We start from the raw sequence: 15859 nt of genomic DNA on the forward strand, positions 1-15859 counted from the left end.
CCACACAGCAGCGGCATGTATAAAACTAGCTTCTCAAACATCATCATTTGGCAGTGGCCTTATTTCATTCGCCATTTCTTGTGTGGTGCTCTGTCACTCAATCTGTTTTTCTCTCCTCTGTTTCAGGAGTGAGAAAGATAGAGTGTGAAGGGGGGAGAGGGGAGAGAGAGAGACAGCGATAGAGAGAGATTGATGAGGCAGTAAGAGCAGCAGTAATTACTCTGTGTCCATTCCCCACGCCGGATTGGCAGACGGCTAATATCACACAGACCCCTGGCCCTGACAGGCACCCCCCACCTTCTCCCCCATCACAAGGTCCAGAATGGTGGGGGGAAGAGCGTCACCCCAGCTTCATCCTGATGCTGTGTGGGCCGAGCATCTTTCCTCTCATTACGTGGCTCCTTGAGGAATTGAGTGTTTTCTCAGGACCGGACAAGCAAAAATTGCATGCCGCTCTTTTGAATGCGAGGAAATGTTTAAAACCCGTCCAGGCCTTTAGAGCTGAGTACTTCCTCCGCTCTAATTGTGTAATTTATTGGAAAATGCAATTTAAGGATGACATGGAATCTCAATTGACCCCATTTACTAAGTGATTGTGCCTGGTTCCTATTGTGTGCAATTCATCAGTGTGTGATGTTCTCATTTCATCAAAATGTAATGAGTTTATGCTTTGCATGTCTTTTGGAATAACTTTTTTGCTGACGTATCTAAGGCTGTGGAGAATTTTTTTTTTTTTTTTTTTTTTTTTTTTTTTAACCAAGGGTTGTAAATCTTGTCTGCATACTGTCCACAACAATATTTAACAAGTTTTTAGTTGTAGTAATAGCTGAGAAATATTAATAAAATAAACACTTTTCAAAAACTAGTGATTACAGCTCCAACATAAAATTTATATAAATAAATATAAATATATAATTTTATAAATAAATATATACTTTTATAAATAAATATAAAGAAATTTTGTCTTTTTTATCTCACAATGTGGATATTCATTGTCTTCATCCCCATAGTGGCATGTAAGATTGCGCAAGCATAAATTATGAAAAAGTTTCACAGTAAACCATGTATTTTATGACACTACAGAACAGGGCAGCACTTTTCTTTCTAAAATGGGAATCACTAAAATAAGTTTGTTTGGTTTTTTTTCGCTTCAAACCAAGATCACTATTTTCTCAGGATTTTGTAAATGTAAAATAAAGGCTAATATGAGTAAGCTGTTGTTGTTATTTCTTAAACATGGTAAAACAACAATAATTTTATTAGACCTGTGTAGGTTTGCTGCTGGTTAAAATACTAAATTTTGTATAGACTTGCAATGGTGGACTTGGTCCTGGTTGTTAATTCGCAGAAAAGTGATAACATCAGAATACAACTGTTCATAATTCTGAAGCTGAATTATTATGTTTGAGACATAAGCTTGCCATTTGTCATTGACAACATTATTAGATCTTTTTTTCCACTGTTAAAATGAGAAATTTGTCATTATCAGATTCCTTCCTGGATTATATTCAACGTTATATAGGCTAGAGTGGTTATACTGACCCAGACTATGCAATTAATCGAAATAGAATCGCAATCACGATTTGAAACGCTATGATTATCTTATCACAAAAATCTGCGATATGAAATGATAATGATATTATTCAAATTAATTAATAAAACTAATTTCCCCTTCCCAGAACAAATGTGTGACTGCCGTCTGTGTCTTACTTGCCAATTGAGTGAGCACAGTTGAGTGATAAGTGTTTTGCTAAAAAGTCAACTGAACTGATTTCCTAGGGGTTTAATGATATTACAAACCGAACCGAAATATCGCGATACACCAACCATGATACGTATCGCAAAACTCTCATGGCAGTACTCTCATGCCCCCTGCTTATTGTTGAGGTTGACGTCACGTCTTGGTTTTCCAGTGGAGTACAAGAATGGAATTCCTGTCGTAGACTAAGCACACGCGTATTTGTCGCAACTTTCACGAAACTTACAAGGAATAACATTTAAAAAGTGTGGTAATTTCACAATGTGAGGGTGTAAGCAAAAGACTGACAACAGAACTGCCAACAAAAGTATTTAATGTACAAAAGTGAAACCAGAATAATGCCCAAATAGTTTGCCAGTGACACTTAATCCAATAGCAAGCAACAGCAAAAAAACTATTTCAGAGTTGTTTCATCCATGTTAGTTTGCTGAGTGTTCTGTATTTTTATAATTATTATCTTTTTGTTTTTATAATAAGCTACCTGTCTAACCTGACTATCTGGCTAATTTAAGTTCAAATTGTTAACAAAAAGGTAAGGTCATTTTATTTGAGTTTACTGTTTGCTCTAGAGAAAAATTAATGTTTCATTTCTGAATATTGAAAAATAAATGTAAATGTTTAAGTAAGTTAATATCTACATTTAACAGTAAGAAGTTACGATATAGATTATTTAGCTGATGCTTGACTACAAAATTAAATCCCAAATCGAAATCACAAGATCTGTCAAAAAAAATATTTTCCCCAAATCGCACAACATTACCCAGTAAACATTTATTTTCCTGCACAACACTGTTCACTATGGAAAAAAAACATCAAATTTTTGTCATAATTCACTGTAAAATGTGATTTTGTTGCGCATGTTCAGTTTTACTTTACAACTTTATTAGCTGTTATTCATGGCCTATGCAGGATTGTTTACTAAAGTTGACATAATTGGCGGGCAGGCGCACATTCTCTTGCTAGTAAACAAACAGTGGATCAGCTCACGTATGACTTCGTGGCTGCGAATACGTCATAACTTTAAGACGGAAATGACATTCTTGGAAAAATTATACCTTATAAATACAGTATGTGACACTATTAATGCCGTTTGGAGGTGTCCATTTTGCTGAACAGAGCCTATATAAAACAGTATAAGACTTGTGCGTCCGCCTTTGCACTTCTCTCGTGACCTTGGCTGAATAATAGAAAAGCTGAATTAAGATAGCCTGCGAGGTCGAAAGCCCGACTGCGAAATGAACGATAGCACAATGTGAATCGACATTTAATTTTGTGCATATGATGTATATGGAAAATCAATATTGGCTTAAATTCAGTTTTGGAAAAACAACAAAAGCGTATCACTTCGTTACAAAGTTATGTTTCATCCATATTTTTAAATGTGGATTACTAGCAGTCAATTTTAGAAGCAGAACTCCGTTTTCCTTCTTTTAAACACCCTGACTTTCTGTCAGCCGAACAGGATTAAGCCCTCAAAATAGGAGCGACACCCGTATTTGCGCGTTTCGCTGTGGTGCGTGTCAAACTCATGGAGATATCCCTCAGTCTGCTGGTCTGGGGAGCAGTGTTTGAAAGAAGCCCATGTCTCTTTAATTAAAGATATGTAAATGTGGCCTCAGCTGGATTACATTAGCTGGCGTGGCTTTGGTAGGCTGGGAGAGAGTCGGAGCCCAACACCTAATCCAGACTAATTAAGGATTAATTACAATTGATGGGAGGCTTCCATCCCAGTGTGGAGGTCCTTGCTGCAGTCTGTGACTAATCTGGAGCGCTGGAGAGGGGATTTGAGCAGCGGTGATCTGTCAGAGTTTTACTCTTCAGAGGGGAGGGAGTTACCAGTTTCCCCTCATGCCATTTGGATTGAGGCATAGGCCTTTTGTTAAGCTACAATAATCTGTTTGTCTCACGCGAAGGTGTTAATTCAGACTCGCTCTATAATGTAGGTTAGGATAGACACACGGCTTGTTAATAGTAGTTGCTGTTGAGCTGAGGAAACCTCTTATCCTACGTATAAACCTTTGAGTAACACATACCGTAATTACATTTCACACTCGGATGATACAAGACGAGAATTGAAAGGAAGGCTCTGCTTGTTTACACCTGAAATAGTGATATAAAAAAGTACAAAAAATTTGAAAAAAATAGCATTTTTGTAGGGCTGTGTGATTAATCGAAATTGAATTGCTATCGCAATTTGAAAGGTTGCGATTTAGCTAATCGCAAGAGGCTGCAATATGAAATAACTATTATTTAATTTCCCCCACCTGGAGTCATTGCGTGACTGCCGTCTGTGTGTGACAGTCTTGCTAGGCAATTGAGTGTGCAGGCTTTCTTTCAACCCAATCAGAATTGTGCAACCAAACTATGCGGAACGCCCACAAAAAACAAACAGGAAAGCATGGACTAGTTAGATGATGGCATCTGCCGCTTCAGAAGCATTAATAGACTAATTATTATTATAGAAAAAACAGGACATTGGTAATATGGGATTATTATAGTTTTAAAGTCACAAATAAAAGTTAAATTTTTTGATAACTTTGTGTATTTCGCGTGCATGCACTGCTCATGATGCATGTACGTCAGCAGTAGTGACTACTAATGTACTAGATCAGTAATGTACTAGAAAATATAATTTGTCCTTTCATTTTCATAGAACAGTTATATATAAATGCATTAGTTGCAGATGCATTTTAAAGCACTTTAACGATTTAAATCCTTATTGGATATTATGTCATTCAATGGAACTAAAGCATGAGTTTACGGAGAACTTTATGGAGAGGTTTGCTAGTTACAAACTAGCTAGAAGTTACGAAGTCCCTAGTGTGAACTTTACCTTTCAGTTTAAGAAAGAACATACGAATAGCTGGTGCAACTCTGCTTGAGAGATAACTATTGCCATAGCGCACTACTTCGCTAAAGATGCAGGATAGGAGATATATACTTCCGTCTTGCACTTATTTCAGCCATTTTGAAGTGCCACAGATGTACGTTTAACGTCATGATATTTTAGTAGCGTTTGTGATAATTAATTTGTTTTAGACAATATAAGCTACAGAAAGGATCTTATCAGCCGTATTAGTTTGCTGAGTGCTCTGTGTTTTTATATTTATTATTATTTTTGGTTGTATAATAAGCTACACTCACTAATTTGAGTTTCACTGTTTGCTCTATAGAAACATGAATGTTTAGTTTCTGAATATTTAAAAACAGATTTAAATAAATGTTTAAGTTAATATTTTCACTTTCTTTTTTTAACTGACACTCACTGCATTTTAGCAGTGAGAAGCTACGATACAGAATATTGAGCTGAAGCTTGACTACAAAATTAAATCGCAAATCAAATCAAAATCACAAGGTCAAAAAAAATTGCAATAAGATATTTTCCCCAAATCGCACAGCCCTACATTCTTGTATGTTTAAATGGGTTATAACTATTGTTAAATTTTATTTTATTTTGTGTTTCGAAGGACTTAAAAGTTCATCAAGGTTGTATTTATTTGATAAACACAGTAAAAACAATGATTGTATAATTACAATTTCAAAACTTTATTCTTTTTTGGGAAAAAAGGCAGAATTTTTTGCAGCATTACTCCAGTATTCAGTGTCAAACAGATGTTCAGAAACAATTAAAAAATGTCTTGATATTTCCGTGGAAATGGTACACCTTTTCAGGATTTTGATATTAATAGAAAGTTCAAAAGAACCGCATTTATTTGAAATAGAAGTCTTTTGTAACATTGTAAATGCCCTCAATGTCCCTTCTGATCAATTTTTCTGCTTCCTTGAGTGAATGCATTTAATTCTTTAAAAAAAGGGACTCAACCCTTTGAACCAAAGTGTGCATTGAAGAATAAGCACATTTAAACTGTCAAATCCAGTATAAGGGCAATGGAGAGTATGTTGATGGTTTAAACTTAACTGAAACTGTAGAGAAAGTAAGGCAAGACAAACTAGCACATCAAAAATGACCATAGTTAAAAAAAAAAACCTGTAGTATTGAGTTGATATACAGTTAAAAACACAAACTAGCACAGTGAAATCTTGGAGAATTTAAATATTGATATATTTTTTTTTTTTGCAGCCAGAGGCTGTGCAGTGGTATAGCACCTTGGAACACTCATTGATTTTTACTGTGGGTGACGACACGTTGACAGTTCCTAGATGGCAAACGAGTCGACGTGTCTCCAGCTCTCCAATGTTTGCATCCACATATACACTTCAGTGCTAGAAACAAAACCAACTGCGTTAACCATTTAAAAAAAAACACTCGATGCACATTAACAACCCTGTTGGACCATCCACCCAATCACACACATCATTTTATTAATGGGGTTACAACTTTTTTTGTGGGTGTTTTAAAACTGTAGTGATTAAAACTGGTTTGCGTCATCAACTATTCCTCATCCGCCCTTCCAACAGAACCTGTCCTCTCTTTTACTCGGCTATAAATAATAAAAAAGGCCAAAAATAACGCTCTGAATGTACTTTTACGATTGCATGGCGAGCACAGGGTGATGCAGTTGAACGCTTCGGTCTCCAGCACTGCTGCTGTGTCAGTTCTCCTCCCCTGTTCTTGAGCGTGCTGTGCCGTTCACCTGTACACATGACACAATGCAGTCTCTCTCTCTCTCTCTCTCTCTCTCTCTCTCTCTCTCTCTCTCTCTCTCTCTCTCTCTCTCTCTCTCTCTCTCTCTCTTATCGTGTGTCGGCCTGAGCTGCAGTGGGCTAAGGTTAGTTTACACTCCCCCTCAGTGCAGCCAGCCGCCACTCTCCCCGGCCCTGTTTGCCTCTGTCATATTTCTCGTTCACTCGTTATAAATGGGAGCCGCTCCTCTGATCTATTGCTTAATTGCCACCTAATTTGCATAACAGTGCAAATTAACGACCTCTCAAATGAGCGTTCATTTTTCACAAGGTCTTTAGGAGCTCCTTAAGAGGCGGTGCTAATTAGCACAGGAGGCAGCTGTGCTGATGAGCCGGGGAGCGGGCGAGAGGGGGGCGTGACGGTAGGCAACGGCCCTCTTCCTCTTCCTCCTCTTCCTCCGAGAGTGAAGTCATCTCCAGACGAGGTTTCTTTTGTCCCCGGCGCTCTGCTGCACCTGACCGCACAGAGGTGGGAACGGTGTGTGTATGTGTGTGCTCACCTGCGTGATCTTGTTTGACCGGTCCCTACGTGCAGAGCGAAGCCTGTTGTTCTGCCGCTCGGGTCTATGAAATGCTCGTTGAGTTAATTAAGAGCTGATAAATGACAAGTCAGAGCAGACGGCTTGTTTGCCTAAGGTAGGAGCGCTGTTCACACCCTAATCATATCCTCCTGTGTTGACGCTGACCAATGGCCGCTCGTTGAAGGGCGTGGACGGACCTGTGTATGTGTGTGTACGCATGTTGGTGGGCGAGCCACTAGGTGCGTGCCACTAGGCGCTGCTAAATAGGCCTCGCAGACGCTGCTTAACCTGAGCTGCTTACATTAGGAACTTACCGGTGGATTTTGTGGCTTTATACCACCTTGGCACTCACTCAAGATATACCTTCCTCGTCGTTTCTCTTAAGAAATCAGACACTAATCCTTTCACTTGTACCACTGAGAAAGTCTCTCGTCACCGGTTTCTTTTGGATTCTGGATTTGAACGTCTTTTTAGTCGCCTGTTTTGATTTTCCCAGTCTGCTTAAGTTGTTTAAGTGGTTTTGTCAATTGTCTCTGAACCATTAACCCTTGTGTCTTACCGTCACTGTACGCCGGCTGTGTTTAAGCCTGTTGTTTATTCTACACTGATTGTGTCTAAGGAAAGGGCCGGCTTCTTTAGCTGTTATGAACGTCAGCACAGCTGCAGGCCTTCATATGAACACATCTTAAGTTGCGTCTGGATCTGCAGTTGGAATGCGACTTTCATTTTAACGTGCATTAAAAGCTACGGTTTCTCATTTCAAATAGGGCTGCTTAACAGGAATGTCACTTTCAGGCTAGGAGAAATGAGCTTCTGTGGCAATTTCAAGATGTATTTCAATAAAGTTAAGTAATTGAGTTATGAGCTTTGTTCAAGATCAGGCTTGAATGTAGTCAAGCTATAACGAGTCATTTGATTTTGAGTATCTACCGATACTGTAACCTGATCCGATACTTTTGTAATACATAAAAAAAACAATAAAGAAGAGCGAAGAAACGGATTCAGAATGTTCCTTATTTTTTAATTCTCCTTATTTTGACATTCAGCAACTCCGTCTACAAACAACACTTCTGTGAGGTAGCTTGAATCAAGTAATAAATATCAATACATCTCTTTTGGACTTTTAGTATAACAGTAAATATAAAACAATCTAATATTAAAAACAAATAGCATCTCAGCTTAAAATACCCGGCAGGCAATCCCAAGTTTACATATCTCACAGTTTACTATGGCAATGTTGTCGCCTTCAACTTTATAATACCTCCAGACCGCAGACATACTCACGATTTCTGCTTCAAGCTGCTTCCATGTTCTACTTTGCAGACATTTAACCAATAGTCAAGCTATGCGTTAAAGTTTCTGTGTAAAGTCAAGTGGTTTATACTTCTGCGTCAAGTGATCGGCGTGACCTACTGCGCATGCAACGCGCGTAGCTGTGCATTCATACTTCTAGATGCTGTTTCTGTTGCTCTGCTATAACACTTCTGAAACACTAGTTGGCAGAGAGGTTTTTATGTTAATCTGTGTCGAGTTTCCTTGCTGGTGCTTTGTTTTTTCTGAACACTTTCTTTATGTACAAGTGGTTCAAACTCGCTAATTTTGAGGCAGGAACCGGCAGACGTGCAACAACTTTAACCTTGAGGTAAACACAAAATAAAATTTTTCATCTGGAGCTCCTTTACAGGACTTGACACTTGTAAACACTGGCTCCAACTGACTCGTCAGCGCCACCAAGCCAACCAATTACAGAGCTTGCGCTACGCGTCGTTGCGATATGTAGATACATTTTTGGAGAGGTGCACTTTAACGTCGCCGACAGCCATGGCAAGGGCTCTGTGTCCACACTAAGGCTGCGCCGTAGCATGCACGTGCGCTTGATGCAGAAGTATAAATCAGCCCCAACTCTGTTCCACCGCATAACTTTGGATGGGTTAAAAAAATGACTATGCATAACTGTATAAATGTTTGGGATGTAACATCTGATTCCGATCAAGTCTAAAACTGCATGATCGAGCCCAATTTCAAATCACGTAATCAGATCTGGACATCCTAAATTTTTTATAATGATTAGTATTTTTCAATATACTGTTGTTATTTTCACACTAAAACGTTTCTTTCTTAGACTATGGCTTAATTTGGCCTTTGTTATTTGTATTTTATTGATATATAAAAATATTATTTATAATTGATTTATTGAGAATGCAGTAATGAAATTCATATGGTTTCGGGTCAGTACAATTTAAACCATTTTACCTTGTTTTCTCATCAAATAAATGCAAAGTTATTACAAATAGGCATGGGACGATAACCATTTTTTTAAGGTTGTTTTGTTTGTTTTGTTTTTTTTTTTTTACATGTTTTTTGGTCATTATTTTATTTCGTTTGTTTAGGGTAATAGTATCTCCAGCAAAAAAATGACCCTCCACATCAAAAGCTGCTGTTTAAAAATATTTTAAATGTTTCTTGAAATTAAATATTGTATTCAAAAGGTAAAAATTGTTGTTTTTTATCCAGACATTTAAAAATAGTATATTTTGGAGCAGTAATCACAATACCGTGATTTAAAAAAAATAAAAAATGTATCCAAGGTTATTGTCACAATCTTATACCAGGCCATGCCTAATTACAATTTAAAATAAGCTTTCTTTTTTAGTCTGCTTTTAAGTTCAAATTTCTGTTTTGCCAAAGCTAAATTTTAATCCTCATCACTCTAGTCCTCAGTGTCACCTGATGCGTCAGTCTCATTTGCTGATTTGCTGCTCAAGAAATTTCTCATCAGCATTCATAAATCTCTCTGCTTTGCTCTTCTTTTTAGTATTACGAATTTTAAAAACAATAGCATTGATTGGATTTAGCATTTATAGCATTTTAAATTATTTCAAGTATTTATAAAGATGAAATAACAGCTGGAATATGCTGTTTTTGAGCAGTATATTAAGACGTACGTGTGATGGAGACGTTAACCTGCACTGCAATGTAAGAATGACCCTCGTATTTCACTTGGACGGTAATGGCACTGCAGTCGTTTGATTTTATTTATTTTTATTTTGAAGATAAATTCCCCCTTTTTTACATCCCACTTAGCTCTCGGGTTAGCTTGTTTGTTTGCGTCCATGTGGGCGTGCTTTTCAGATCCCTCCCCCGTCGAGTTCGCCTTCCTCCTTTTGATTTATTGGCTGTTGCGGTCAGAGCGTTGTCATTTCCTAAGTGTCGCCGCGCACTCGTTTGCAGCCCACCGCGATCATCTTCAACTCTTTCCTCATTCCCTTTTTTTCTTTCCCCCAGCCCCCTCTGTTTTCCATCTCTAGCTCTCCTCCTTGCTATTTTATCTCCTCCTGTGACTCCCTTTTGCTGTTTTTTCCCCCCACAATTCTCCTCTTTTTCTCTCCTTACCTTCTCTTCCCCCCTTCTGCTCCCTCGCGCTCTCCCAGTGAAAGGCTGAGAATACCCAAGGGAGCTGATGCAATTAAAATGCTAATCCTGTCTGTCTACAGAGAGAGGTAGAGGGGGGGCTGACAGCATGAGGGATTGCGGCTCACATGGAGAACTCGACTGAAATGGAGAACAGAGGATGGGGGGAGGTGGCTGGGGGCACGGAGAGAAAAGGAGGCGGGGTATGACGGGAGAGCGACCCAAGCCGGAGGAGGAGGAGGAGGGCGAACCAGAGAGAATGCGTTAAGAGGAACAGAGAAAAAGACAGACGAGAGCCGAGCAACACGGCCGTGATGGACTGTTCCTCCAGTAATGCACAGAAAATGGCAGCATTAATGCACTGCTTCCAGCGGCGAACACAATAGCTTAACACATCACCTGTGTGCCGGCTACCTGGCCACATTCTGCGCCTGATTATGCATGCGGTCGAACCCAGCTGAGTTGCTCTGAATATTTCATACCACTCGCCAGCTCCTGCCTGCAAACGCTTGCACGTCTGCTGGCTTTTTCCACTCGGCCCTTTCCTGCTTGTGTGTGTGTGTGTTTTTTTTTCTTCTTCAACCAATCCTTCACAAATGAGGTAATTCCTCCCTGAGAGGAGTGTGGAGGGGGGGGTGGGATGTGCGCATTCGAGTCGATCATTCATAAATTTAATGGAGGGATATTAGTGCAACTTGGACAGATGCAGCGCATTAAAATGTACATTATCTCATTAGCTTGGCGGTGTGTTTGTATTAATGAAGTGTGCTAATTGAAAGATTTAGCAGGCTGGCTTTATTAATCTTCTTAAAGGCCTACAAACATTTGAGATGCGGTGGCTTTTTTGGGGCTGATTTGGGAAGGATTGGTAAGCGGTTAATGAAAAGCTGTTTGAAAGCATAAACGGCGCCACTATATTTATGGATGTGTCAGGGATGTGTGATATTGATTAAATAAAAAAAGCAATGTTTTGTAGGTTTTTTCTTTTCTTTTCGATAGCCATAATTAATTTATATTTAACTGAGTGTGTGTTTGTGCCGCCACCATGGCTGGTTCAGGCCTGTCATGCATAAATAAATGAATATGACACTAAAGCTGCCAGTAGGTAGCAGCAATGATTCACTGAATCATTGATTCAGTTCATTCAAAATGGTTGATTTATTTAGAAACAAAGCAAGTGACTGTCTTTATGAGTAGATCACTGAATCCTTGACCCTAATGACTCATTTCAAACAGATTTGTTCATAAATGCTTTGTTTGCTACTGATTTCCTTGATGAAAAGGAAAAAAGCAAGACTATATGGTATAGAAAAATTAATTAGTATCAACTTTTTACTATTAAATTGAATTACTCTTAACTTAGTATTAGTTTTGTTGACCTGTTTGTCTAAAATACGCATCACTGCTAAAATATACATATATATAGTGTTTATCCCCCCCCCCATTTATGTTTAACCGAGAGAAGATTTTTCAACACATTCCTAAACATAATAGTTTTAATAACTCATTTCTAATAATTGATTTATTTTATCTTTGTCATGATGACAGTAAATAATATTTGACTAGATCTTTTTCAAGACACTTCTATACAGCTAAGTGACATTTAAAGGCTTAACTAGGTTAATTAGGTTTACTAGGCAGGTTAGGGTAATTAGGCAAGTTATTGTATAACGATTGTTTTGTAGTTTACCGAAAATGTATATTCCTTAAAGGGGCTAATAATATACTAATAATAATTGACTATAATAATAATATACTAATAATAATTGACTATAAACTGTATGTATGTATGCATGTATTTATGTATGTATATATATATATTGTGATACATTTATCACTGTTGCAATCGTGTTCATAAACATATATTCAGGAAAATGGCGCTCTCGCTTGTGTGACATTACTTAACTGTTTCGTAAAACAGTCTAAACTGAGAGACTTTAGTTTGTTACAACTCACGCTATTGACTACTGGCTTTTCCCTGCGTTTATGATTATAGCCAATATTATTCAGGATATCCAAGGGGTCTTAAAGTCTTAAAGTGTCTTAACTCAAAAGCTACATTTTAGGCCCTACAGAATCTTGAATTTACTGAAGTTTTGTATTTGTACTTCATTTTACTTTGTTTTCGTTCAGCAACCCAATCTGGCTATTAACACCCATACAATCACCAACAAATCTCAATAAAACTTTTAACTTGTTGTTTAAAAATAGCATTTATTTACTGTGCTTACAGGAACATTTGTTTAAAAGTTCTTCATTTATTTACTACTAAGAATACTGCCCTGACCTATATTTTTTATTATTAAGTTATTATTTTTGTATTATTAAATGTTTAGAATTATAATCATTGTTTTATAAGGCAAGTAAAAATCTTTTACAACTAATATATTTTAATAAAACCCTTAGGATTTAGCCCTTGTATAAGTCTAAAATTTTATTCAAAATGCTCTTAAAGATGTTTTAAAAGGTCTTATATTTAACTTGGTAACCTGCAGAAACCATGTTATTTTTATTTTAATTACTCACCCTTTTTAATAATAATAATAAACTTAATATAGCACCTTTAAAAGTAGCATCTCAAGGCACTTTGCAGACATAAAAATGTGCAGCAGTAAAAGATGCGTACAAGGTTGAATCAAAGAAAAAATGTACTAATGAAAAAATAATTAAATGCATACATATAATACTAATAGATCTAAAAATAGTTCTCCCCTTACATACTAAGTAAAAAAAAGATTAAAAAGTACTTAGGGATTCTGCATTGTGAATATCGGAGGGTAAAGAGTTCCACAATTTAGGTGCCATGAAGAATGCCCGGTCCCCCATAGATTTTAACCATAGATTTTAACAGATTTTTTTTGACTGAGCAGTTTTTTTAAATATTGTGGTGCTAGACTATTCAAGGCCTTATACGCAAGCATGAGGATTTTAAAACCAATCGGAAAACTGACAGAAAGCCTAAATTAATTATTATTATGATTAAGATTACTATTATTATTATTTATTAAGCATCATCTTAATCGACATCCCTAATCCTACCTAATACTTCTACATTGCTATTAATTATTAGATAATTAGTTAATGGTTTGTTAATATCATGAATTGAGGCCTGAAGTAAAGCGTTAAAACCTTATGAATAATCCTTTTAAGAAAAGCATACACACTGTAAAAAGAAAACCACACAGCTTTGTTGTTAAATGAAAAAAATTATTTGGTCACCCCAACTTGCATTACTCAAACTAAAAATTCAAAGCTAACTCATTAACTTAATAAAATAAGTTAAAGTAGCAAAAACAGTTGTTGTCATGGCTTTTTGTAGTCTATTTTTCACAGTGCAGAGGTATATTTACTTTCATATTTTGAATAATATGGTAATTTTATAATTGATATAATTTTTTTATTATTGATGTAAAATAATAGATTTGTTTTGACCAGTTAGTGATTTTTGTAGCCCTAAGACATGTTTTTTTTTTCTTTAACGTTTTGCAAAGTGCGTGATATTTTCAGTAATGTCGACTTTCATCATTAAAATGACAATTACAAAAATGATCATCGACAAAAACCACTATGATTCATTAACATAAGTTTCGAAATCAAGACTAGGAATAAATTGACACTTCTGAAGGGTGTTATGATATTCCAAGGGGCCCATATCATGCAGCTCCAAATGTTGCTGGTCATTTGTGTAATTATCAGTAATCACAGCTTAATTGAGATAATTAGGCTGAAGAAAAGGCTGTATGCTTGAGGGATTGGGCTGGAGGCGGCTCTTAATGGATATTGTGGGTGATACTCTTTGGGGAGGTGGTAAATTTCACTCTATTGATTGTGGGGCTGTGGTCGTAAAAACAACAGCCCTCCCCTCACCCTACACACACACACACACCACACAAACAACCACACGGTGAGTCTGGATAACAGGACAGCAGAAGTGTTGTTTTAAGTTTAGGCTTGACACATTCTCAACACTTTGCAGGCAGGCGACAAGCTCTTGTTGTTGAAGTGGCACTAAAATCAGTGTGGTGCCATATTAAATGTGCCGTTTCACCTGATAATAGTCACAGTAATTAGCTTGCTATAAACGTATTAAGAGTATTACTATTGTTCTCCGGCTTGGGTTTTTAAACTGTTGCTCTTCCTAAATAGGTGGCATGAATAAGGACACTGCTCTTTAGTGCCTCTTGTGGTTATGCTTAGAATAAACTGTAATACAGTTGAAGTCCGAATGATTAGCCCCCCTGTTTATTTTCCCCCCAATTTCTGTTTTAAGGAGAGCAGATTTTTTTTTTTTTTTGAGCAAATTTCTAAACATAATGCTTTAAAAAATCATTTATTTTATCTTTGCCCTGATCTAAATAAATAATATTTTACTAGATATTTTGCTAGATTTACTAGGGGGGTAATAATTCTGACCTTAATTGTATATATATTTTTTACAATTCAGGTTTATTACTGTATATGCAAGCATATACTCATTACACAATAAAATTGTCCTTGTTTTATTATAACAACAAATGATAATAAACCTAAACCTAACATTAACCCTGATGCTATTAACCATATAGTACATAACTGTAGTTGATTGACTCTTTTTTTTTTAACTCCAAGAAACTGTATAATACAACTTAAATACAGTAAAAGAGAACAGTTATTTTACACAATACTCACATTAGATAAACAGAAAATCTGTTTAAAAATATATTATTGCAATAAAAAAATAATTCAAGTAGCATGAAAGATCTAATATTTACTCAAAGACACACATTTCTTTTTATCAATTAATCTAAGTGATTTAATTAAAAGTTGTATTTTACATAATTAAAAAAAAAGATTTTTCAAGGTACCTCTGTTTGTGAAGTAAAATTTCCAAACAAGTATAAGAAAGTTCACAGTGGCTTCTTACAACTTGTTTTGATTTTTGAAATAACAAATAACGTCCTTTAGTTGCAAATTACCACTTGTCTTAAATCCACTTCAATCACTCCAAAACGATAATACTTTGCATAAAACAAACCAGTGACGAATGTCTTCACATTCATTCTAACAACTGTAATATAATTATTAAAATAATCAATAGAATGAATTACATGGTTCACAGGTTTATTAGAAAATGTAAAAAAAACAACAACAACAGATTAGTTTAACTGTTTTTAATCTACTTTATTATAATTATTTAGATAGAGATACAAATTATACCAAATTAAATTTGTTATAAAAAAAAACATTTTTACAACAAAATTAGGCTACATAAAATGTTTAGAAATTTATGTTGTTTCCTGTTGCTATTTTTGGCTTTTAATTTTTGTTTATTTTTTCAGTCTGATCAGGTAACAATCCAAAGTAGTTCAAAAATTCACTTTGAGTCATTCTTTTTAAGAGATTGTCGCGGTTGTCGCAGCTGCTAAATCATATTAACAGGAACAGAAATTAACCAGTTCAGATGTGCATTCGAGCTGAAGCGTTAGAAAGCATGCAATAGGCTATAATAAAAGGCTCGAATTCACAGTTTTGCAACCTTTTAAGG

At 36.3% G+C, this 15859-nt stretch overlaps 1 protein-coding gene across 1 annotated transcript in view; it reads left to right on the plus strand.

Annotated features, from left to right (window-relative positions):
• Window positions 1–15859, plus strand: part of pbx4 (pre-B-cell leukemia transcription factor 4) — a gene marked incomplete at its 5' end in the record, with an annotated part of 73378 nt that overhangs the window by 26694 nt on the left and 30825 nt on the right.

Source organism: Danio rerio, chromosome 3, assembly GCF_049306965.1.
Source record: "Danio rerio strain Tuebingen ecotype United States chromosome 3, GRCz12tu, whole genome shotgun sequence".
NCBI lineage: Eukaryota > Metazoa > Chordata > Actinopteri > Cypriniformes > Danionidae > Danio > Danio rerio.